The sequence below is a fragment of the Chionomys nivalis genome, chromosome 2 (assembly GCF_950005125.1).
Source record: "Chionomys nivalis chromosome 2, mChiNiv1.1, whole genome shotgun sequence".
In the NCBI taxonomy this organism is placed as follows: Eukaryota; Metazoa; Chordata; class Mammalia; order Rodentia; family Cricetidae; genus Chionomys; species Chionomys nivalis.
The window spans coordinates 119,732,149-119,759,748 of record NC_080087.1 but is presented as its reverse complement, the minus strand read 5'-3'; the positions used below and the strand labels follow the sequence as shown (position 1 = coordinate 119,759,748).

The following is a 27,600-nucleotide window of genomic DNA, read 5'->3' as shown; positions in this document are numbered from 1 at the left end:
TGAGACTCACGAATGGTCAGTATCAGAAACATCCTAATTCTTTCTTATTTATTTTCTTGTCTGTCTGTCTCTCTGTCTGTCTGTCTGTCTGTCTGTTTAAAGGTGGTTTTCAGCCATGGTAGCCATCCCCCAGAAACTCACCAAGAAGACAAATACAAAGGGAAAGAGGAGGGATACTCGCTGGACGTTCTCTAGGCCCTTTAGGAAGCATGGGGTTGTTCTTTGGGCCACCTATGTGAGAATCTACAAGAAGAGTGGTATTGTAGACATCAAGCGAATAGTCACTGTTCAAAAGAGGAATGCCCCATAAGTGTTACCATGGGAATATCAGAAGAGTCTACGATGCCATCCAGCACGCAGCGGGCATCAGTGTAAACAAGCAAGTTAAGGGCCAGATTCTTGCCAAGAGAATTAATGTGCAGATTGAGCACAGTCAACACTGCAAGAACCAAGAAACCTTCCTGCAACAGGTGAAGGGAAAGGATGAGAAGAAAAGGGAAGCCAAAGAACAGAGCTCCTGGGTTCAGCTACAGCGTCGGCCTGCTCCATCCCGAGAAGCACACTTTGTGAGGCCTAGCGAGGAGTCTGAGCTGTGTAGCCCATACTATACGAAATTTTGGACTAAAACCAGACAAACAACAACAACAAAACAAACAAACAAAAAAATCAAGCAAACAGACAAAACAAAAAAGACACCTGAGATCCAGCTTTAAACTTTGGAACTGTGCTTCTGCAAGGTCTTAGATGATCTCAGTGTACACTAAAGTAGGGGAGGTGCTGCCCTTAAAGTATACTTGATCTCCTATTTTCTTTTCTTTCTTTCTTTTTTCTTTTTTTCTCTTTCTTTTTCTTTCTTGGTGCCGGTGAGCTGAAGATGGAAAGCAGGGCCTGTGTTTGCCAGGCCAGGGCTCCACCAGTCAGCTATATCTTTCTACTTTTTGGTTTTGCTACAGGGACTCACTCTATTATTGCCCAGCCTGTCCATGAACTCAGTCTCTAGACCAGACAAGTTTAGAATTTGTGATCCCCCTGCTTCATCCTAACTACACGCTTCAGTGACAGACCCAAGCCACCAGGTTGGGCTTGCATTACAACTTTTAGACTTAGTACAACCCTGTTCTCCACACGTCCCTTAACCGTGCCCTTCGGAGACTGAGTTCCCATGCTGTCTAGGAATACGTCTCTATTGCCTGATCATAAAGTGCATTTCCAATATGAAGCTGTCTGTTCCACATCCGCAGAGCTGTAGGCCAGTGTGTCCTCTAGGCACCCTTGCCCGGTTGCTTCCTGTTCCATGGGAGGAAAGAATCTGCAGGCCGGGACTGCGCTTCTGAGCGAACAAGTCACTGCAAGCCTCCTCAGCGGGCGCCCCTTTAAAGTGGTCTTCAATTTTAAATGTCCCGGGTCTCTCCTCAGTGGAAATCATAAAGCAGCTTCGGATAAACAGCTTTCTCCCTTTTAGAAAGTTGTGTATTTATCACAGTGCAGCCAATCAATGGATTGCAAAAGGTTTATAATTTTTCTGACTCCCATGGGGCAATCAAAGGCTAAATTTTAAAGGATTTGTAAATGTCAACTTATAATACAAACTAGGTTGGCCCCAGGGCCTGAGATCAGAGCCATAATTCACCGTGTTTACAAATGATATCATTCCGTCTAGAGCGCTCACTGTAAACTCACCGATAATTAGAGGAGAAAATGAATCACACCCAGGCCCTCCTTTTCTTCCCCCGTGTCTGAACTGTCGTGACATATGGATTCCCCATCAGCCCTCAAATCACACACAAGGCCTCCCTAGAAGGCAGTCTTGAAATCAATAGGCGGCCAGGCTTTCGGATGACACACGGAATGACTATAGACTCTTTAAGGGAGGGGGAGCAAATGGCTTCACTCAATGGATCCCCTTTGTCATCTGGGTGGATGGGAGCATGTCTGTGAGCTTTAGCAGAAAAGATCAAAATATTGCATTCCTGCTAGGTAACTCGCACGTTTGAGAAGTCATTCTTCTTCAAGGGATTAGTTTTCTCTTTGTTGTTGCATTTCAGCCGGTCCCCTTCCTTTGTGGTCAGAAAGGCGCCATTGTGTACAGCAGCCTCTGTGGATAGAAGGCTGCATTCCTTTGTTCACCTCTTACTTACCTCCTGCTCTGGCTACACCTCTTCTCTCTTCAGTCATTTAGTCTCCAAGTCTGCATTCTCATTTTCTTCTGACCCCTTTTAGATCATGCAAATAAGAAGGGGTGAGTGGCATGTGGCTCCTTGGCACCCTGCCTCCCGCTGCCAGGTTGTGCAGTCTAGGGACTGCAGAAGTCTTCAGGTGTCAAAAGCTGCCACTGAGCTTCATGTCCAAAGCATAGTGCTTGTGACAACTTCAATGCAGCAAATCTCTGTGTATCCGCTGCAGCCAAAGAGAGACCGTACGTTGGCTTTTAGAATATTGGATTCGGTTTGGATTGTATTGAGATAGAAAAAAAAATGTAAATATAACCAAATCCAATTTTGGAAGAGTTAATAAAGGTTGAAGAAATAAAGAGACAAAGAGAAGTAGGAATGAAAGATGTGTCCAAATTTGTATTCCTATCTTGATGACTGTGTTAGCTGGTGCATTAGAGATATTGTGTGTGTGTGTGTGTGTGTGTGTGTGTGTGCCTTTCCTGTGAAAACTGATTTTTCTGCCAAAAGGTATAAATAACTATCAACCCTCAAGTCTATGGATAGCTGGTTCTGATATATCCCTGGCATTTTGGGCAAGAGCCTGTTAGAGATTGTAAGTCCAGTTGAGAAACAGGGCATGTGGATGGGGCAGCAAAGATGAGTTTGGAGAAAATTATCCTTGAAGCTCTAAATCATTGTACCTTGTTTAAAAAATTCTTGGAAACCGGTGTGTTTTAGAATGTTTTCTGGGATATCACAAGGGAAAACCAGCTATAAGAAAGCAAGGTGTGCCTGTAGTTTCAAAATACCTTGCACTGACTCATCTTTTAGCAAAACTGGTCATAACCACTCCTGAGGAGTGAGGGCGAGGTAGGATAGTCTTTCTCAAGCGCTAGCCCAGTGGTTCTCAACCTTCCTAATGCTGGGACCTTTTAACACAGTTTCTCAAGTTGTGGTGACCCCCAATCATAAAATTATTTTCTTTGTTACTTCATAACTGCAATTTTGCTACTGTTCTGAATCGCAATGTAAATACCTGATATGCAGGAAATCAGATATGTGACCCCTGTAAAAGGATCATGTGACCCCGAAGGGATCAGGCCTCACAGGCTGAGAACAACTGAAGCCGGTCTGATCAGGTCTGCTGGCAAAGACGCCTGAGTGAGTGACTGCAAGCTTTGCGGCCTGACGCAAACACTTCATACTTGTTGCTCTGGGTCTTCATCTCACAGTTTCTGGCCCTCCACATTCAAGGTCCAGGCTGAGCTCTTCCTTCCTATCCACAGGCACCTTTTAAAATCTCCCTCCTTCTTCAGGAACCTACCTGGTGTTCACTGTAATGGGAGAGAAGGTAGAAAGACTTGGAATTTTCTTCAAGCACCCCCAAACACTTTCCAAAATATAATAATAGAGGCTTTATTATGTTGTACTGTGAGTGTTAATGCAATGCTAATGTGTTTTAAAAGTTATTTATCTGAAGGTTAATGATTAGTAAATTTTCTTCATTAATAGTTTCTTGCTTGTCTGCTGGGCTATAGCCATAATACCACAAATCTCTTTAAATTCAATAGTACTGTATTTCTTTAGCTTCTCTTGTTGATCTATAGAATTACAAAATGAGGCAACAATGTCTGTCCTGGAGTTCTATGAATACTGGTGTTTCTTAAAGCAATGTCTTTGCTCCTCAGGCCTTCTGTGTGAAAATATGGAAAAAGCTTCTGGCTCCTTTTGGAAAAGAATCAATGAAAATATCAAAATGAGGCATGATGTCAAATAGGTCCAATAATCAGGACAAAGCTAATGGCGAGAAATATCATGAGGTGGCAAAAATGAATTTTTATGTCTGTCCAGGTTGCTACCACAGTGAGTTGACTGATTTTTTAGCCGAAGTGAAGATGATGTTGAATTTATTGTACACTTCATTAGGCTTTCTGAAAAGACATTCAATTAACAGTGTGTGTTAACTCTGCCCTTTGATTTGATTCTAATGCATGTGCATGCACACACACAAATACATACACACATGCACACACACACACACCACACCACACAAACTGTTCTGCAATATTATTCTCAAGATTTATAGTGATTAGGATCTAAACATGATAATAGTTTTAAAAACGTTGCAAACTACCTAGGCTCCCACAAAGCCATTATGTGCAATAGGATCAAAAACCCATTGCCATTGTTCTTCAGTTCTCAGTAGTCCTCATTGTCCATTATGTTCAGCGAGACCGGTTTTGTCCCATGCTTTTTCAGACCCCGGCCAGCTGGCCTTGGTTAGTTCCCGATAGAACATCCCCATTGCCTCAGTGTGTGGGTGCACCCCTCGCGGTCCTGAGATCCTTGCTCGTGCTCTCTCTCCTTCTGCTCCTCCTTTGGATCGTGAGACTTCAGTCCAGTGCTCCAATGTTGGTCCCTGTCTCTGTCTTCTTTCATCACCGTGGAGGTGGGTGGTCCTTGGACCTCCCACAGGGCAGGGAAACCTGATTGCTCTTTGGGCTGAGGAGGGAGGAAGATTTGATTGGGGGAGGGGGGGAATGGGAGGTGGTGGCGGGGAAGAGGCAGAAATCTTTAATAATTAAATAAATAAAAAAACAAAAAAAAAACAAAAAAAATTTCTGTAATATTAAACAAGGTTTTCAGAAAAAAAAAAAGCGTTGCAAAGAAGGAGGCATCTTCCCTCCCCCCTAAAGAGATGACATGAACAATGTCATAGCAATGTCAGAGGAGATGAGGCCACTGTGGAGACAGCTGGGCATTGTGTTGAGTGATGTGGATGCTGGACAAGGATGCCCACAAAAGCAAGATGATTGTGGTAGAAATCATCAGACACCCAGTGCACCAGGGACCTTCTCATTGTAGAGATGAAATAGCTCTAAGGAAGCAGGTGAGGAAGAGGGGTTTATTCTGGCCCTCAGATGAAGGGACTCATTCTATTATGGTGGGTAGAAAGCAAGGGATAGAGGAAAGAACCAACTTCTTATGGGGCTGGATTATAGAACCTCAAGGGCCACCCCCAGTGACCCACTTCGTTCAGTAAGGCCCTGCCATCTAAATATTTTAACACCTTCCCCAGCAGTGCCACCAGTGGGGGACCAAGTGTTTGAACAAATAAGCTAACATTGGAAACACAACACCCATGGCTGAGTTAATTTTAGACTAAGGGCAGAACTGAGTCCTAATTTTGCCCAGTTGCTCATACCTGTTTGCAGAGTTGCCTCACAAAAAAGATTGAAGAAACCACTTGTATTTGAGAATGTAGTTTCCCCAATGAAGTATGATTCCTACTCCTGCTTATCATGGGAGTTGAAATTCTACCATAATTTAATATGATATTCTGAGTTGCTACAAGAAATAACCTGGGACTATGGAGCAGTGATGATAAATTAAAGTTGGGCATGAAAATTGATAAAATATTTACCTATCACCCAATACAACTTATAAGCTGGAGAAGAGAAAGATTTTAGGTTGGATGTGGTTTTATTTATCGAATAAACATGAACTGAATACCCCAAATATTACATGTGTTGTGTCAACCACTAGATCCTGTTAATGATCCCCAACTCAACCCCCCAACTTGTATATCTTTTCTACCTTACGTATTAAACATAAAAGTAGATAAAGTTTAAAATCAATTCATATTCCCCTATTACTGTCTGAAATTTCAGTTTAAAGACCTGTCATGCCCCCCAACTATCAATGACTTTGACCTCTTTGGAGATTGCATGCTTCTCAGTGCTGTTATTGACTACTTGCCTACCAGTTTAGACCCTTAATCAGGGTTTTCTTTGGTACTTTTTATTAAAATATGCTAACTGTACAGTGTAGTGGGTTTTATATATTAATACAATAGATAGGCTATGATCATATCACATTTTTTAAAGGCAGAATTTTTCTACGTAACAACTCTGACTGTCCTGGACCTAACACTGTAGACCAGGCTGACCTTGAACTCACAGAGATCCACCTGTCTCTGCCTCCTGAGTGCTGGGACTAAGACGTGCGCCACCACCACCTGGCTCCTACCACATCTTAACCCTCCTTCCTCCACCACCACCTGGCTCCTATCACATCTTAACCCTCCTTCCTCCTACTCCTCCCTAAGTGTTTACTGTTCTAGTTGGTGGTGTGAACCTGGGAGAGTACAGCCTTAAAACCAGGTGGATCAAAGTCTCATACAATAGCCAAGTTTATTCAGAGCATCAGACAATTTATACTCTGAGGGTTAAGAGGAGTCACCTGAGTAAACCATACAGTCACAAGCACAAGCCTCACATGACAAAAATATGTTTTTCCATAGATGTATAAAAATAATGATAGCTGAAGTAAAATCATCCCTATCCACTACACCTGGAAGAAGTACAAAAGTACATTTCAAAGAACAATTCAGTGTTTTGAAAAGCTCAAAAGACTCTTGTCCTGTTTGCCAGGAGATTTCTCACAAGCACTCAGAATTCTCCCATGACTCCATTCTTGGACTGTGTTCTGACACCTAAGGTTCTCTTCCTCTTCCTGTCTAGACTCCCTTTTCCTTTTGCATTTCTGTCCCTTAAAATCTAGAATCTGTGTATGAGACAAAGCATTTGATATTTATCTTTTTAGGTCTGTCTCATTGGCATGACATGATGATTTTCATTTTCAGTTCTAGGTACCATGTTCCTAAAAATGGCATGGCTTTGAAAGTTCTTTATGGCTGAACAATGCTCCATTGGGTATGAGTGCTACACATCATATAACTATTCAGTCATTGATGGGCACCTAGGCTAAGTCTGTAACTTGTCTTTTGGGAGTAGTTCTATAGTGACCACGAGTATACAGGTATACAGGTATTGTATATGTATGCTGACTTGGATTCCTTCACTCATGGACCTGGAAGTGAGATATATCTATATCTATATCTATATCTATATCTACGTCTACGTCTACGTCTACGTCTACGTCCACGTCCACGTCCACATCTACGTCCACATTCATATATCTATATCTATATAGTGGGATCTTATGGTAGCACATCTATTTTTATGATTTTATTACCTTCTGACAAGAGAATGGTGGATTTGAATGGAGGGATTACTGGTCGCTCCTTTCAGCATGACCTCTTTGGGGACTTCTCTCTGTAGCCATCTGTCCATTATTTCTATGGGGTTAGGCTATCCACTGCTCTCAGTGTATCGGACATTACACAGAAGAGAGAGTCTCCTGATTCAGAGTTCCTTTGACATTGGTCAGAAGTAGAACTGTCATCACACCTCTGCCTTCCGGATGGAGGACCTTCCAACTAGGCCACAGCCTTACGGAAAGCTTTCTGTTTCTCCATAGGAGGAAGGTCTGGTGACAGCAGTCAAGAGCAAGCAGCTAGTGGCCTTGCAAACAGGAGGTAGACAATTATGTGTCTTATGAGAGACAACAAGAGTGCTAAATTTGGGGTTCAGACATAATGAGTTGATCAGAATTATTCCAAGGGTGACCCCTGATTCCAGCTCATTCTTCTCAATCTCATTCCTTAGACTCCAGTGAGGATATCATCACAGGATGAGTGCAGCATAGTCCTTATCCAGGCTGGGAACAGTTTCTTGTGAATTCTAAAGCTGTGTGAATGTGTTAACACAGTGATGAAGCTCCAGGACAAGACAGGAGAAGGAGACAAACTGAATGAATATTCAATCTGCACAGAGGAGACACAGAAACACCTTGGATCTTGGAGTCATAGCGGGATGAATTTCCTTTCAGAGCTCTTTAACTAATAAAGAGATAGGATAGGAGACACAGCACCACCAACTCAATTTAAAAATAAACAAACATCAAGATGAAGATGCCATTGCGTTTAAAGTTAAGGGGGCTGAGTTCCTCACTTCTTGATGGTGATTCTGAGTTATTCTTTATTTCAAAGACAGAAGTACATTGCAGTTTGGTCTGGATTAGTTCATCTCTTATGCTGAAGTACTCTAAACCTATTTGCAATCAAGCCTTTGCCTGTCAGTAGATTACATGGAGTGTGCCTGGAGACTGAAGCGCAAAGTTTAACTGTGGAGTGGAAATACCACCTAAGCAGTCAGCATTGCGTCTGGTCATGACCAAGGGCCGTGGAGAACAGGGGAGGTGCGACCTCTGCTTCTACCATTCGTCATGGACCTATGCCAGAACCAAGCTCAGTGATACATGTTTGTAGGCACAGGCTGAGCTGTCTCCATTCTAAGCACCAGGTACTTCGGCCTTAAAAGTTCAGAAAAAAAGGTATGGGGACTCAAAGCGCATGTATATAAAGAATCCCCCCCTTAGAGCATATGACTGGATTTTATTGGACACATATTTTATATTTTCACAGCATTTCTTTTGAATGTGACTGGGCAGTGGGTATTTGAGGAAATTGGGAAATTTGGTTAATGGGAGTTAGCGCTTACATAACTCCTTGGTTCCTTCAGTTTTTCTTGCGGAACTTGTTTTCGTATTAGTCAATGAACTTGCACAATTCCATGTGTCAAATGTTTTGGCAAACTTCGTAACTGGTTCTTATCCAGCTTTAATTTTTGCATCTGGCAAGTGTTTCTGCGAACTCCCCGCGGTAGACAACCAGCTGCCTTGCCGTTTCCCCCGGGCCGTGGGGTAGAGCAGTTGCTCACGGTGGCTGCCTCAGCAGAGGCCATGTGTTACTGGCTTACTCCTTGCATCTCGTTAAAGCTACGAGGCTGAATTCTGATTAATAACACAAAGTCAGAATTGATGCTTGTCACATATTGCCTTGGGTCATGTAAGATAAAGCCACCATTTCAACTCCTAAGGTTTACCTCTGTCCCCGGTAGGTGTTGTTTCTGGAACCGAGAAATTAAAGACAATGGTTGGGTCCTTCTGGATCTCCCTGTCCCCCATGTTAGCAGCAGATTGGATGTTCCGAGAACAAGAAATAAGTCATTGTTCAAGGTATACAAGGTTTACAAATAATAATGACTTTATTTCCTTTCTTATCTAGTCAGCATTAACTTGTGCACAGTGGGATCCCTTTCTGTTTGTCTTTCATTTTTGTGCTGTATCTACAGAGCTACAGGTCATATTTTCTCTGCCATGAAAGCTATTAATAGCTTCTAGCCAATTGTGCACACCCTTAGCTAGATACGCCCTTCCAAGAAAGACAACCTTATAAACACGGCAACTGAATGATAAGACTTGATCAGCAGCAGCAGCAGGGATTTGGGGGATTTAACTTCAATACAAGCCCGAGTATGGTGGTTTCTCCAAGGTCGTTTACAGACGGCAGCATTAGCCATTACGCAATTACTCTTGGATTCTAAAATAAAGTCCAAAAAGGCCAGGAGATTCGCTTTCATTTTGCATCTCTTCCCTCTTAGCTGTGAAGACAACACTGAAGAAAGTATGTTCGGGTGTGCCGGTACCCCAGGTACTCTGCCCTGACTGCCATGGGATGTAATCACAGCAGGGATAGCCATGGCTGGAAAAAAAAATGTGTTGATATTCGAGGCTTTGTAGGGACAAAATAAAAAACAAAATGCCACACAAAATCCCACATGGTCTGATAGTCACAGTCCATTTTGCAATCATGAGCCTTGAGATGTATTTAATAGAAGAGAGAGAAATGATTAACATCATGGTGAGTCAATGACAAAATCCATTCAAGTAGAATCAACTTAAAATGAGCAAGGGAGAAAATGCCCCAATTAAGAAGAAATCGCATTAAGTCACTGCTGTGGTCCCATTTCACAAGATACTTAGACTGGTTTTAAAAGGGGTTGGGAAATGCAGAGGTCATCTCACCCACCAGGGCTTCATGCCAATCCACCAGTCTTTCTGGTCGAAGACAGGCGCTCACAGCTCATGGCCGAATCAAGTAAACTTGGGAAAGGAAAGAGATTTTTAATATAGTATTCAACAAGGATGAGCCCGTGATCACTCACTTTCAGTCTTTATGCTCAAATGTTAATTCGTGAGGCTATTTTAGCCATGGTAATCTTTATTAATAATTGACTGTTAAAATGGTTCTAAACCAAAAGGTAAAATAATTCTGATCCTTCATCTTTTTTTCTTTATGTACCGAACCATCAAAATTCACTCTAGAAGCTATTGGCATCCCTTGCCTGCACTTAAAGAGAATTGTAATCCCTTGTCCAATGTCAAAACCTGCACAATGCTATTCAGGAAGGGAAAGACTTAACGTTTCTGGATACACTTGTCTGTGTTAAAGACATTTGACCACTTGAGATGTTTTCTTCATCTTAACACGAGTACATATATAACAGAGGCTTCAGTGACTTTACAGGATGGTTTTATTTGCCTGATATTAAAGAAATGGGAACATGATATTTAACAGCTAGTGGAGAGATGTCTGAATGGTTTAGAGTTCTTGCTGTTTCTACAGAGGACCCAGCACCATCCTGGTGGGGCACAATTAACTGTTGCTGCAATTCCAGGTTCTGGCTCCATAGCTACTGCCTGCATGGGGTATATATATATATATATATATATATATATATATATGCAAAATTCTCATGCATATAAAATAAAAATATAAATATTTGAAAAATTAATTTAGTGGAATCTCATATATATCTTACACACACACACACACACACACACATATGGAGATAGAGCCTCACAAGACTGACAGGACCTAGATGTGTGTCATGTGATTGGATGTTTGTAAAAATACGACCATTTTACAATCAGTCACTTGCTTTTCTACAGTACTTCCCAGGTAAATCCTTTTCAGACTTTTCAGGCTTTGATCTAAGTTTTACCTGGATCATATCTAGATCAGAAAAAATAGTTTTGCTTAATGGAAGTTGCATCCCATTTTAATACTGAGCTGTGTACTCTGTACAACACCGGCATTGAGAAAGTCTTCCCACAGGCAGAGGCTTGTCCACAGGCTTGGGGAGCAGTACCCACAGAGAGTGCCATGATTGAAATGGTAGGAAGAGACTTGAGCTTTAAAAAAATAATAATAATGTTTTCTTCCTTTTTTTTTTTTTTTTTTTTTTTTGGTTTTTCGAGACAGGGTTTCTCTATGGTTTTGGAGCCTGTCCTGGAACTAGCTCTTGTAGACCAGGCTGGTCTTGAACTCACAGAGATCCGCCTGCCTCTGCCTCCCGATAATAATGTTTTCTTATAATATTCCTCCATTGGCAAACCACAATTTCTCTTTATAACTGGAACACAAGAGAAAGTAAGATTTAGAGGAAAATGCTTCTAGTTTCTTAAACAGACTTGGTAGAATTCCAAAATGTGCCAGTCTTGACCATGAATATCCAATAGCTAAGTTATGGGCAATTTCTTCAACTGTGACTTGATTTCTTTCTATCTGCACATGTAGAAATGTTGCTCTATCAGCGTATTAAGCTAACACAGCCTTCACCGAACGTCAGAGAGAACGACAGAATGACACAGAAGGATGCCGGGCAAGTGCCACCATTTGTTTGCCCTCCATTACCCAGGAGCCAGAGAAATCCCAAGATCTGTCCTCCTGCTCAGTTGTGATGGGTGATCAAGCCTGGAAGCAGGAGCAGGGAACATCCCCTTGGCCTCCCAAACTGGACTTCGCCCTCTGGAAAACAGACATATAGGTTCTGGGGAACCCTCCGTTTGTTACTTCTGACCTTTGTAAACATTGCTTCTGGGGAGTGGCCCAGCGGCATGAAGAAGGTACTGAATAACTAAACACCTTTGCCATATTTCCATCTACTTGGATACGTGTGTAAAACACACAACAAATATCTGTGTGTCGTTTGTGTGCATGGCACCTGCTTAACTGAACACACATTCATTCTCTTCACTGTTGCACTCCTCTGTACCCAGAAGAGTGTCAGGGGATTTCCATAAGCCTGGCCTGACCTCTCCAGCCCCATCGTTTCAACCTCATGCCTACCTCAAAGGTAGCTTCACCCCTCCCACCTCTCCTCTCCTACCCCCTGCAACCCCCACCCCGTCTCCAGCACCTTAAACTTCCTTTTTCTGTCCTAGAGTGACAAAAACCACTTCCGGCTATGTGATATTTACCTCATTCCTACCTGTTTGATCGGCTAGTGATAACATCTAATCCTTGGTGTAACTGCTTGCCCTTCCAAACCTTCCAAACCCTTCTAGATATGGCTTTCCCCCAGCATTTCTCTCATTCTTCTATTTTCATTTACTGTAATATTCTTAAAGAGGTAAGTCCTCTCCCCCTACCGTGTGTGTGTGTGTGTGTGTGTGTGTGTGTGTGTGTGTGTGTTAGTAAATGTGGACTGCCTTCATACTTTCAAGTATTCTTGTTAGACAAAAACATGCACCTTAGGTGAGTAAGCACATGTGTGATTATTCTAGACAATTGTCTTCACAGTCGGATATATAATAACTATGCATTTCTCTACAAATTTTAACTAAGATTGAAATGGAAGCCATATGCAAGTAAAATGACATGGAGACTAAAAAATTAATTCCTAACTTTGGAGTTGTGCTCTTATGTTTGGAACTGGAAATGTCTGCTTCAGATGACTCGTCCACTCACCTGGGGAGTTTAGAGTGGTTGATTTGTTTTATTTTGCCTTATTAGGTTTTCCTTTTGTAGACACATATCTTCTTATACTCTGTAGGGAAGGCCATCGTGGCGCTAATCTGTAGTTTAACCTCCATATTCCCATTTTAAAATGCATCAGCGACATTTAGGGAGGAGTCAATTCAAGGAAGTGTAAATACATGTTTCCCTGGGGGAATTTGTTATGTTTAGGGCCAGAAGTTGCTAAAATTTACTTACAAGGAAGTAAATATTATTTAGACACATATACCATTTCTTAACACATTGACCACAGCATCTGTTGTAGTATTTTAATATTTCTGCTTAAAATTGTTGACTTCGAAGCCAAAATTTCAACGTATCACTGGCTGATCTGTGAACAGGAACAAGAAATGGTGGCTTTGCGCCTTTTCTGACTTTCCCAAGTTATGCTTTAAGATGGGCATAATAAGCATATTACCAGCCCATGGGATGAGGGAATTATAAAAATGAACATACATACATGTTGTCTGCTGTCTGAGGTTTTTGTCTTGCCCAGTTCCCACAGTGGTTAAGAAATAACACAAAGGTATACATTAGTTATAAAATGATTGACCCATTAGCTCAGGCTTCTTATTAACTAATTCTTATAACTTACATTAGCCCATTATTCTTGTCTATGTTAGCCAGGTGGCTCAGTACCTTATTTGGCAAGGCAGTCACATCTTGGCTGCGGAAATGAGCTTTCCTCTTCCCAGAATTCTCCTGTTCTCATCGCCCCACTTCTACTTCCTGCCTAGTTGTCCCACTTATACGTCCCCTGGCTACTGATCAATTAGCATTTATTAAAATACAATTGTCAGGGTATAGATCATTGTCCCATAGCACATGCACACACACACACACACACACACACACACACTATATTGTAACTAAATTTATTTGTAGATAAAAATGGCTGATTACCTTGCATTGTCATTTGCCTTCATTTTGCTTCCTATGCTTCTGAAAATGCAGACAGGAGGATGGGCAAACCAACCTAATAGTTAAAACCGTGACCCATTTATCTGGATTACTGAATCCAAAACTCATCCCTGCTAGATTCCAGACTTGTGGCTTTGCTAACCCGATATGCACTCTCTCTGTGCCTCTGTCTGTCTGTCTTTCTGTCTTTCTCCCTCTTCCCCATGCTCGAATATGCATATGGACATGCACATGAATGAACACAAGCATCCCTGCATGCATACATGCAGGCCACTAAACTAAACTCAGAAATCAGCAGCTGCTCTGCATTGGTAGAAAGTCCAGGAGGCAGGAGAACTCTTTAAGCGAGGGGGTAGAAAAGATAAGCTGCTTCTTTGGACTGTCACCAAAACTTCAGAGTTTTAAATATCGCATCCCCCGACAATTAGAAATATGCTTGCAATTTTCACAACCAAGAAAGAATATTCTGAGAAACACTGCAAACGAAGCCACTGGAAGTGTCTTGGGGCCCTGGGCCACGGGACATCCCTGGAGAGCACTAGCCTCCTGCTGCACCTTCTAGAAAAACACATTAGTTACATTTTTAATTTAAACTTTTTCGTATATTTTGATAATTTCCCCCTTCTCCCAACTCCTTCCAGATCTTCTCCACCTCTCTCTACCCACCCAACTTCATATTATATCTCTCTCAAATAAAAAAAAGGAAATTGAAACAAACAAATAAGGCACTAAAACGAGCAAATACACAAACAAAAACACCCCCCCCCAAAAAATTACAGTTTGGTTTGTGTTGCCCAACTACTCCTGGGCATGAGCCACCTCCCGCATCCCCTCCAGTGCCCTGGCCTGGGTGGATATACACAGTAAGACATTAGAGAAAATTGATTGTTCTTTCACCAGCAACTATCATTTGCAAATAGCTTTTTGGTTAGGGGTGGGACCCTATGTTCATTTCCCTCTCTCTGTAGGGGTCCCTATCTGGCTTGAACCTGTGCCAGTCTTCCAAACGCTGCCACAGTCTCTGAGTTCATGTGTGCGCCAATCCTGTTGTGTCTGGAAGGCAGTGTTTCCTTAGAGACAGAGATCACCTTCGGCTTTTCCAGTCTCTCACTCCCCAGCCCCTTTCCCATAGATTCCTGAGCCTTGGGGACAGAGAAGGGGCACTGATAAAGAGAACCCATTTAGTTATTTTTTGTTGTTGTTGCAACAAAAGAACCCACAAAACCAGCTTAAGGAAGAAAGAGTTTCATTGGGCTCACAGCCTGAGGATACAGTGCTTGAGGCTCAGGAGGGCACAGTGGCAGTTGCATGAAGCAGCTGGAAACACCGCATCTGCCCTCAGGAAGAGGAGGGATGAGGCTGCTGTCCAGCTTACTGGGTCTTTTACGTCTGGGTCCCTGACAATTCTATGGTGGCATCCCCATTTTGGGTGGGGCTTCCCACCACAATTAGCTGAGACTAGAATCTCCCTCAAATATGCCTGAAAGGCTGTCTACCAAGTTAGTCTAGTGCCTATGAAGGTGTCAATCTCTATTAGCCACCATCCTGCATTTAATTTTGCTCCCTCTCAACAGTGTGACTCAGTGATGAAGCAGACCCTCGGTGCATTTAGTTTCCTTCTTAACTGACCTTAGACCAGGGAGGTCTAAGAATAGGTTATCTCTGGGGAAACCCCAGGATATTAAATTTCTCTGATTATGACTTTGTGAGCAATCTTGACCACAGACAATCCTCAAGTGCAGTGCAGGGCACAGTTTGTGTGGGAGGAATTGACTTTGAATGCCTCGCCCCATCAAAACATGAGCAAGACAATGAAATAATATGGATATTGAATGAGATGGCAAGGGGTCCAGTGAAATGGCTGGGTTAGGAAAGGTACTTGCCACCAAACCTGATGGCCTAATTTCAGTCCTTGGAGTCCACACCGTGAAGGGGGTAACCCACTCCTGTAAGTTATGGGCCTCTATTTGCATGGCATGGCACTTGTGTGTGTGTTCACATATAAATGTCTCCTGCAGCAAGTTAGTCAATAATGGTATTCAGATATCTGTATTTTGCCGTCTTTCATGTTCAGCCTGTCTGTGCTTTTATATCTGAAATTTCTTTCTGATGAGAAACTTAAAGCTTATACCTTCTGCTAATTATTTCTACCTTTCCGTCGGAGCTGAAACCCAATACCATGTACCATAATTCTTGGCGCTGTTTGCCTAAGTCTACCACTTACTCTTTCCTGGCTATTCCTTAGCGCCCCATTCTTCTATTCTGCCTTTTCTCTCTTTTTCTTTGTAATCTGAATGCTTTTTAACGTTCTCCTTTAAGTGTTCCCATGTTAGCTTTATTTTATTATATGTTTTAGTGTCTGCTACACTGTCATGTGTATTATGCAAATGTAGACTAAGTTACTCTTCATGCATGCCCATCTGAACATACCTTACCTGTGTTAGTCTGGTTTGTTTGTGTCTCTGTGATAAACACCTGAGGAAAGTATTCAGAGAAAGTAAGAGAGACTGACTTTGGCCTAAAGGTACAGAGTCTTTGTGCATGTTCAGCTGCTCTGTGGAGATGGGCTTGTGGGGAGGGAGAACTTAATGGTGGAAAGGGTGTGACAGTGGAGGCTGATCATCTATGGTAGCCAAGAAGCAGGGATGGGAAGGGACCAGGACATGAGAAAGTACACATACTTCTTCCTCCAATCAGGCCCCACCTCAAAAAGCTTCATCACCTCCCAACAATGCTGTTCATTATGAACCCTGCCCTTAAGATCCATCTCCTTTCCAGGAATTGATTCCGGAAGCTAAGGACCAAGCCTTCCACCTGTGAAACTTTTGCTGGGACACTTTATATCTAAAATGTACCTTTTACCCACCTGATACATTTATAGAATTATATTTCACAACCTGGCCCCATTTTTTACACTAATTTAATCAGGTCTATGGTTTGTTGATTGCCAAATTCCTGCAAATGGGTACCATCCTTCTGGCTCTTTCATGGTGAAGACTTTGTTTTTGACTTTGTTCATGTTATAACATTATACTTTGTATTCGCTAGAGACAGGCTTCTCTAGAGAATTATGAGATTTATACTTTAGCCTACAGTTTGTCCAATTGGGTTCAGACTGCTAAACTTACCTGCCTTTGAGCTGAATAGACTTTGAATAGCCACGAAGTCCATGCCTGTTGTGTCTACGTATAAACCTTAAAACCTGCATAGGTTCTGGACCGGAAGTAACTACCCATCCTTTCATGCATTCTTCACCCTACAAACAACCTGTTTTCCTGGCTTCAGTGCTCAAAAACTTCTGTCTTCTAGTGCTCAGCTACATGTCCTACTGATACAACCCCATTTGGAGAAAGGCTCTTCCATAGACCAAGCGACATGTGAAAAAGAGTGAAATTTGCCTTGCTTACTTCTACAGGACTTGATTTCCCTAAGCAGCACACCCATTAACTTGGATTTTGACATTTTGTTCAATGGGATCTGGTTGCTTTTGTGAGCTTAGACTCCACCGTGTTGAGGCTGAAACATCCAGACAAGGATATTATAGGTATTTTTTTTTTGTTTTCAAATCAAAAAGAATATATTTGACTATCCATGTTGGGTGAAGAGAAGTGGTAATTTTCATCAGAAGCCCACTGTATTTTGTTGGTGTTTTGCGACATGTAATTAGTATTCAGCTAGCTATGTATTCTCTTAATTATTATTTTAACATTATTGTCATTGACTTTGCTTCCTCCTGAAATGAAGCCCAAACTATAAAGAACGTTAAAAAAAAAGACACTGAAATTTTACTTACTATTTCAAAATAAGGTTTTTAAATGATCCCAATAAACACATTAAAACAAACGGATTGCATAATACCCTCACCCAATCGTACTTGGTGCCTTAACCTCTTCTTTACTATGCCAGGTTGCAAACATACTAAAATGCTAGACTGGAGAGTCTTCTCTGTCGCTAAGCTTCTTGTCACATGAGACAGGAGATGGTAAGGATGCAGTGGTGTCTCCGAATGCCCACAGCTCATTCTCTATTGCCCCATGCTTTGCTCCGTTCGGACTAACTAGTTCAATTCTCAGTCTTACGCTGAGATATTCCACCCCTTAACCCAAGGCATTGCAGACTCACATCATGAGAAAAATGTCATTGTACTTATATAAGGCAACATCCTGATGAAACAAACGCCTCTACAGGAAGCATCTGTCTTTTCCTGGGAATATTTAGTAAATAACTTCACTCAGTCAGCAGATATGCTTAACTTGGTATCAGTTTCTACTTCAGCTTCCCGGGGTGGAAAGTGTTATGAAATTAGATACAGTAAGGATGTTGGCAACAGCAAAGCAAGTCCTCGCTGTGCTTGGTCTGACTCCAAAGCTGGTTAAGCTAAGCCCATTTTTTATGCTAACTTAAGCACATGAAAACATGCTAGAAGTGTCACCATTAGTTTTTACTCATGTCAAGTCATCGTTATTTGAAGAAACAGTATTCTACATGATATGACCCAGCCTGAGAAATAATGACAGCAATGCGTGTATAGCCGTAGAACGTATAGTTATTGAAAATAGTCTCCATTTTCACCTTAATTATCACTACTAATAAATACAGTGATGCATTGGTCATCTACAATCATGCACAATTCTGCATTCTTCACGAATGTTTCCTGGTTAAATTTTCAGGACTGTGGCATGTGTTCAAAGGGAGGCATCAAAACATTGACTAACTCTTGAGTTCATTCAGGTAATAAGTTCTGAGAGCGGAAGTGAAACCCAGGCAACTCTGAAACAATATATTCCACACTGTATAAAGAACATCCAACAGCCCCCTTTCAGGGGAAAATAACCCTACTACTGACTTTATATTTGTTGTGACTTTGTTATTTAGTTTTGTGACTTCAAAGCTCCTCGTCTCACCTTCTTAGCTACTGTTCCCCAGATGAGAATAACATGTAAAGACTCAACCCTAGTTCATGCTGTTCTTTAGTCATGAACATTTTACTTTCAAAGACATTTTAAGTGAAGACAGACCCACTTACGTTAAGCATTGGGGTGGTCAATCGCCATCATCGACATGAGATCTAGAGCTCTTAAGGGGACAAGATCTAGAGCTCTTCTGGAAACACCTGTGAGGGTTTGCCTAGATTAGGTGAGCCCTGTCCCTGCCTGTGAGGATTATCTTGATTAAACCAACTAATAAGAGAGGACCCATCCTAAAGAGGGTGGCCATCTTCCCTGAGCTTAGAAACTGAATTGCATATGAGGGAGAAAGAGAGCTAAGCACCAGCTTCCATCACTCTGCTTCCTGAATGCAGTTGCAACATGACCCACCCTCTACCACCTCTTCCGCTGGTGACCTTCCTGCCATGGTGACCAGAGCCCTTCAACTGTGAACTTTCCTTCTTCCTCAAGTTGCTTCTGCCCAGCAAAGGAGAAAACAACAACAACAACAACAACAACAACTAATCAAACACAAAGCAAGTCTTTGTTTTTTAAACATCACAAAAGTTTCCACAGGTCCATCCTGTTGGTAGTAGAGTCCATTTCCTTTGTGACTTCCTCACAAGAGTTTGTCTTCATGATAATCAACAGAATGGGTGGGTGGAAGGTTTCTCTCTCAACAGCTGGATCCTCTGCATTTTTGTGGGAACCACTTCCATCTTTAGGAGTCTTTCAAAGCTGACATTTGTAGTTGGACCAATGAAGAACCATGTGCTACTTTTATAATATTTAGTATATTTCTTACTCTCAAGTTGTTCAGAGAAGTTTTGGGGGATGTATTTGAATAAAGTCTGTTGTGGGGTCAACATCAACCTAGTAAATGTTAAAGCAATCCAGAAAGAGCTTCATAGAGAAATGATTAAGATTCAGCCTCCATTTCTTCACTTTCCACAGCTGGTTTTAACTAAAGAGAGTCTTTCACTGTTTGTGTCTCCTGGTCTCACCCTCTCCCCTCATCATTTAGCATTTTTTTAAGTTGTCTGAGGGGCAAAGTTGTTGTGTCTAACTCTTGTTGTCTTTTCTAATAATGATTTTCATTTGTTTTTTTTTTTTTCATGTCTTAGGTATTTCTTCAGAAGAGTTGACTCAAGGAGCCACTTACTCTAAACAAAACCAAACTATTTTAAATGCAATTCAAACATGGCAGGGAACAGATGTTTAGTTCAAGGTCGGGACATCTCGGGCAGATTTTGGAAAAGCAGCAATGGGATGCGAAAACTCAAACCCGAAATATCCTTCAGCAGATGCAAGTTAGAAAAAAACGAAATGTTTGGCAAGTGAAAGCCCAGACTTGCTAATTATGTTTTGAAGAAATATTAATAGGTAGGATAATATGTAAATTAATAGCTTGTTCAAAATAAAAATTATTGCTTTGGCATCAAGGGAGAAAAGATAAAGGACTTGAATTTCATGTGTGTCCATGCTCATTATAAAAGAAAAGGAAAATATCTTATAAGTTAATACTGCCTAAGGTATAAGTCATTCCCCAGATTTGACTTTTCTGTAACTCTTCTGGGAACTCGGGTGGTAACAATAATGTGAGTTAGAGGTGGGAAGGATTTTAAATAACCCCCTTCGGGGTCTCTGAAACCATTTCGGTTTAGGTGTATATATGTTTATGAAACTCATGGTGGATTTCGTGGGTTCTTGGACATAAAAGCAATAAATGACTGACAAGGTGGTGACCTTTTGTAGCGGGCTTTGCAGGCCAATAAAACGACTCAGTCCCCAGCTGTGTACATGTCAACTGGTGAACCTCAAAAACAGGGTCACTGGCCAGAGAGAAAGACTTAATTTTTGTGAGTTAAAAAAAAAAGAGAAGGGAACACATGGTGAGGGTTGAGATATGACAAAATGTGGACCAGGCTCCAGGCCTACAGCTAAAGGGGAGGCTGGAGTCAAGAGCCCAGCTGGCTTCTTAAGCAGGGAAAGGGGGAAAGCAATGGCACAATGGATCACTAACGATCTGAGCATGGCCATAGATCCTGAGGCTGGGACGATTGCAGGCCAATAATGAGCTTTGGGGCTTGTATAGTCTTTTATTTGACTTTGCTTCATGGAGCCCAAAGGCACTAATCATTAGGAAGCAGACGCTGTACCTCAGGCTTGTTTGTTTCCGTCTTTCTTGCCAGGATGAATTGTTCACTAGCCTCCAAGGGAAATATCCCCCCTTCTTTTCTACAGATAAACTGTCCAAAATAATAAAACTTATAAAACTTGTTGATTGGGGTTGAGGTAAGCAGAGGAAAAGGGATATTCATTTGAGAACGCTGGAACCCCTTGACGACAGTTGAAAGACGAATGAGCTTCGGCAACATAAAGAAATCCCAGATCACTGTGTGGCCAAGCTGATTCCATTACTGAAATGTCGAACTGGTGCTGCATATAGGTAAGTTACTTGGTTTGTCTTCAGGGCAAAATCGGATTGGCCAGGTGGCAATCTACTTCTTAATGCTAATGCTCAGCTGGTGAGCCCATTGGCTAGTCACCGCACCTGCCTGCCATCAACCATGCCAGGCACTTTGTGTAACAAGTTACTTTGTGTAACAAGATGGGTAGTTCTGAGATTTGCAGTGCTAATGGTGTGTGGACGTTGCGCCATTCAGGGACTTCAAGGTTGTTCTGCATGGTTTTACAGGTGGAGGTCTTTTGTGTTTTCACTGGGAATCATTTAGTAATATTAGAAAAGAAAAGTTTTGTTTCTTTATGCAGCTTTTTTCAGTTATGTCATAGAAATATTAGTATGTTTCTTTGCTCCTATTTCTACTGAAATTTCCCAGAGTATGATCTGGAGAGTTGAAAAGATATTCAATTTAGATCTAATGATCTCAAAAATAAAGGGAGGGGCTAGAGAGATGGTTCTGTGGTTAAGAGCACTTACTATTCTTGCAGAAGATCCAGGCTCAGTTCTCAGAACCCATTTGGAAACCCATTATCATCTGCAATTCCAAGTCCAGGTTTTCTGTTGCTGTCTTCTGGCCTCCAGCAGTACTGCACACACATGGTGTACATACAGACATGCACACAAAACACTCAGACACAGAAAATAAAAATAAATCTTTAAGTATAAAGAAAATGAAACAAACGAAATAACCCCAGATAGGCATTCTTTGCAAATGGAGACTTTCATGTTCTGGAATGAAGAACACTGGAAGGTTTGTGTGACTGACCAGGAAGGCTTGAAATAAATGCTAACCTGCATGAAGGTAGATGCTGAGGAGAGCAGTTCAAGTTTGACTATCCCTCTTGCAATGGCTGAAGGAGTTGAGTGCCACAAATCAGAGAAACAACTTTGTCCTAAAGGTTTCTTTTAATTGAAGTTCTTTTTAATTGAACTGCCACATTGTCTTAATTACTGTGTTTTCCCTAGTTCTTCTAACAAATACTCCATTGACCCTAACTCCTGCACTCTCTTTCAATGTTGTAAAATTACCAATGATGGAAAGAGATAGTAGCACATTAAGAAAGACCTTAAAGATAAGATTAGTTCTTGAGGGCTGACTGCTAATGACTTCCCAACACGTTATACTGAAGAGATTCAAGGTGCACACAACATTTTCTTTACAACAGTTTTGTCAGACATAGGAAGGCATAAATGCGTTGTAGCTCAATATGATAAATTGACATTCTATATTAATTTGTAGATATCTTTCTTTTCTCTCTCACTGATTGTTATTCTTCCCCCACCTTTTCTTTCTTCCTTTTTCTTAAGAAGCTCTTTTCTGACCAGTCTGTCAAGACTGGACTCTCAGAAGGCAATCAGGAATATCCTACCCCCTGGATAGCCACAGACCCAGCAGCTGCATTACATGGTTTTCAGAACCATCTGCTGAGGTTGATGCCTTCCTAGCATCTCATCTCAAGTGAAAAGTCTGTCCTGCTTCTCTCTGCCTTCGGCCCGCACAATCTTATCCAATGAACAGTACAACACTATCACTCTTAGAGGCTGTAAAAATCTGTGAATGTACAATCAAAAAATATTGTCAGTTTATCTAGCCTCTGTCTATTTTACTTGGCTTAACATGAAGCAAACTATCAGGGCCAAGCTCAATAATTGGAACTGTCTACCTGAAGAATGAGATCAAAGAAAGGAGAAAATAATGTGTATTTCCTCCAAAGCAAATGTTTGTCATTTGCCAAAATATTTGCAATTTCTTAATATTTAGTAGAACAATGAGCTATGAGTCAGTAATATTTGCTTTACTATTTAACCATATTAATAGTGCCAGTCACGTACTGCCAAAATAATGGCTGTCCTTCTGGATATGGGCCGTGTATCACTTTCATTTGGGACTTCCATTATAGCAGACAGTATTTAGATCCTTGGGAGGTGTTATAGACTGGGATTCAAATTGATTTCTTTTCACCATGGCTACTTTCTTAGAAAACTAATTTCTTCATGACTATAGTCTCTGGATACCTGCCATTTATTGATTTCATACAGTGACTCCAAAACTGTCAGTTTAGTTATGAATTAATAAGGAATCTCAAGGGAAAAGCACTGCGAGCAAACTGTGAGCCTTCGTCAGTATGCACCATCTCCTCCCACACTGAGCAAAGGAAAGAGTGATGGATGGCAGGCAATGCATTTTCCTGAACTTAGTAAACATGGGAACAAAGGAAGAATTCCAAAAGTAATGTTAAGGTCCTCATATCCCCAGTAACCAATGTTCAAGATGATCGAATATTTTGCGATGACAGGATTTATATTTTTACCAAATATAAAGCTTTTCTGCAGGTTTTAAGTTTTGTTTTTCCATATAAGCATTGTGTGCATTTGTTAAGAACAATGTGCTAATTGGATGTATGTGTGTACCAGTAATAACCAGAGCAGACTAGTTAGCATTTCATCTCTGTAAGCAGCCACATTTCTTCTATATGTTGAGAACGTTTGCACGCCTTGCTTAGATTTTTATGAAATCTAGGAATTGTTGTGAATTATTAAGTAAGTTTGACATTTGAGCAAAAATGATCCTGTCAATTAAGCCTCATTCTTAAAGTCACCATTTCCTTCTTTCAAATGGCTACTATCAAACATTTCTCTATGTCGCCAGTCCAGTAAAAAGCACCTGTTTTCTTGGGAGAGGGTTGAAGGGGAAGGGAGAGATAAAGAGGGGAGCAGAGAAAAATGTAGAGCTCAATAAAAATCAATAAAATTTTAAAAAAGAGTATAGACTGAGTGCTGTAGGAATTCCTACTGCCAGTAGTCTTTAAGTTACCCGCCTACTTGAGTGTGGCTTCTTATACTATAAATGCCAATGTAAGATCATGGTCGCCCTCTCTTCCGGCTGCAGGATTCGGTTCCTGTTTCCCATTTGTGCAGAGGACTATGATCTGTAAGTCTATCCCTAAATAAAAAAAAAAAAAACTTTATTATACAAAAAAAAAATCACATGTCTCCAAACTCTGTGGCTGTTTTTATGAAAATAGAAGGAAGTATTTATAGCCATCTTCACCTCCCTTTATTTCATTAAAGGTGTCTCTGGTGAGGATTTTAGACGTGAGTGCTGTATTTCTATCAATTCTACCCATCCCTTTCCCCTCTGCCATTTCTCTCGTGCCTTCTACTCCCTTGCAAACCCAAGACCTTTTCTTTTCTAACTGTTATTATTTATTGTTCACACACAGACACGGACTCCTATTGGGTCTATATAGTGCTGCTCATTGGTACATATGTTTAGGACTGGCCGCCTGAGATTAGGTGACCTATCAGCAGACTTGTCTGCGGAGAAGACCGATTCTGTCTCTCTCGTCAGCCACTGTTCGTAGCACTTCATCTAGGAATGAGGCCTTGTGGGATTTTTCCCCATCCATATTTTTGTTTCTGTCTATGGAAAACTGCAGCATTCACTTGCACATCTTAGCTACTGTGTAGTCTTCTATTATCATTCCTCACGTGTACATAGATTTTCTTGAACCATGGCTTCAAGGGTAGTTATTGTCTAAATAGCTGATCGTACGTGTAAGAATTTCCTTGTACACTCCAGAAATACAGATCTGCTCCAAGAGTATTTTTAGTTTATTAGGTATTGACATATTGCTCTCCAAAGGAAGACTAGCAATTTGCTCTTTTAGCAATCATGACTGTTTTTCTGTATAGCCTACAAATTCATCAAGTTCTAATGTTTTATATGTAAGTATATTTTCCAAACCAGTTGCTATGAGACAAAGTATCGAAGCATGTATGAATTGCATTTTCCTGGTATCCTGTAAGAGTCACACAGTCTTCAGAGTACTTTTCTGTGAGTGACCTAGGGTCTTTTGTCCATATCCTTCCATGTTCATTGTGTTTTTCTCATAGACTTAGAGGGTTATTTTCAGATTGGATGCTGTTTCAAGTTGGGCACTCATCCTGTGTTCTCACTGTCAATATTTTCCTCCACTTTTCCATCACTTTTCGTTGTGCTGGCATGAGAAGATTTTAATGTGGTCCTTTTCATATGCTTTTGCCTGGTGTGCTTTTAGCAAAGAGATACTTTACTATCACAGTTTATAAAGAAATCCTATTAAATACTTTTTAATAAGAGAGTAAAGTATTTTTAATATCACCCTTTTAATCCCCTAAACTAATTTGGAGATAATATACTATAAAATAATAATTTCATTTAATTATTTTTGCATAGAGGGAACAGCATGGCTCCACTCCAACCTTTACCCAGGGTAAGGCTATGTCTCTTCTATATGCCAAATTCTTATATATGCCTTCTTTGTCTGTAGGTTCTCAATTATCTTGCATTAAATCTCTTCTCTGCGAGTTTGCACAACACATATATTATTATATTATTGAGTTCTTTGAAAAACTAAATCTTACATCTTAATTTGCTATTAATTTTGTTTGTTTATTTATTTGTTTGTTTGTTTTGAGGCATGGTCTCAGTGTGTAGCTCTGGCTGCTCTTTAACTCACTATGTGTGGATCAGGTTGATCTCAAACTCATGGAGATCTGCTTGCCTCTGCCTCCCACATGTTGGGATTAAAGGCCTGGCCCTTGTTGATTCTTTAAAATTGTTTTGGCTGCTGTTGAATGTTTGCTTTTCAATATGTATTTCAATGATCATTGTTCTGGGTCCCTGAAAAAGTGCAGTGAGATTATTGTAGTAAATGCCAACATATGTACCAGAATGGCAAGAATAGGCTCCTTATGATGCTCCGTGTCCGGACCCACAGGTATGATAAGCCTGCCTGGGGTTCTCTAGGAATCTGCAGTGTTATTTTTCATATGTCTCCATTATGCTGATCTTTTGTTTGATTTATTGTCAATATCTTACCATTTTTTAATATCATTTCACCATATATTTGAAAAAAATGTTTTCAGTAATAGTCAGGTTGTTGGTTTTCCTGTGTCTATTGGTCAATTGCAGGGACATTTATGAAAGTTCTTATTATATTATAAGACTTTGTTTTAGATTTTAATTTTCTTTATTAAAAAATGCACCTTTGTCATGCTCTATCCCCTTTCCTTATTATTTGCCTAGAAAGTACAGCCAGGGAAAGATTGACTGGAAGTGATCTGAGCATCCTTGTCTCACCACTGACTCTATGAAAACCTCGTCCTGTAATAATTAGCACAATTTGATGCAGATGAAATTTGCTAGAGAGAGCAGCACTTTTCCATTAGTAGCTCATTGAGGACTTTTTCAGAAGGGCATTAAGCTGAATGATAGCTTTCCCTCGGTCTTCAAGATAGCGATGCATGTTTTCTTCCTCCTAATCCATCAGTCCGGGGAGCCGCATTACTGCATTGCCATGTAATGTTGCAGCCTTCCCTGAATAGCTGGCCATAGGCCTTCTGTATGTGGACTATAGCGAAGGACATGGTATTCTGCAAACTGTTTCTTCTGCTTTCCTCATGTTTTATTTAGATTTTTATGCTTTATTTTCATAATGAGATTAGTCCTTTATTTTATTCTTGTAATCTCTACGCCATGTTTAAGCATCAAAAGTACACTAGATTTGTACTTCTGCAAGAATAGATCTTGTACTCATTCTATTTCCACAAACAATTCAAGTAAGATAAGAATAATAAATTTTTAAAGACTCAGTGAGACATTGATACTATGAAATTCATGGTTATGATGTGTGTAAAAAAGCATTTGCTACCAGCTAATTCTAGCCATGTTATAGTCTGTCTAATTCCATACACCCGTTGTCTATAACAAATAATCATGGTTTTCTTTGAACTTAAGCGGATACCTCTAGACATTCACTGGCATAAATTTTATAGAATTCTCTTAAGTGTGTTTAAATCTCTACTATGGTTGTAATTACGACCATAATGGTTTTGTTTCTGTAAACATTTTGCTTTCTTGTATTATTTTCACCAGGGTTTGTTTATATGTTAAGAGACACTTTTGGTGCTCATTATGGGTTGCTTTCTAAGAATCACATGTTTCCTTTGCACTTGGTAATTTCTAATATTGGATTTTCCTTTTTTAGCTACTATGGCTATAGATTGTTCCATTATTACCATGTCTTACCAAGGACGAAATAGTTAGGAAGTAAAATCTACTTCTATGTAGTTTCTGTCACTTTTGTTTATTTCCTAATTCTTTGGACACATCTTTTCTGGAACAGTTTACTCCCTGGATCCATTCTGGAAGGGAATCTGGAGAATCCATGGTTCCTGTTAGTGGACTACGATATTTAGGGATTAAACTGACATGGTTGTCTGCCTACTGCTTGTTTGAGTGTTATTCTCCAGTTGAAGTACAGAACACAGATATGTGACCATGACATGGGACACTGCACACATCCATAAGCACACACAAAAGCTTTTATATCTATAGATTGAAAACCTTGTTCCCAACCAACCCTTTGTCCAGTTCTCTTCCGACATCATAGGATTCAATTCCGTTCTCTCCTTATGTTTATACATCTTCGCCCACTAGCGAGCGCTGGTCCGTATTACCTCCGCTATATCGACTTATTTAACTGGCCCTTCTGCCACTGCTGCTGTACAGTCCAGGGTCCTCCACACTCCCAGCCTTCCTAG

General features: G+C 40.8%; 1 pseudogene; it reads left to right on the top strand.

Annotated features, from left to right (window-relative positions):
- Nucleotides 1-115: 115 nt before the first annotated feature.
- Nucleotides 116-27,600, top strand: LOC130869301 (60S ribosomal protein L21-like; annotated as a pseudogene).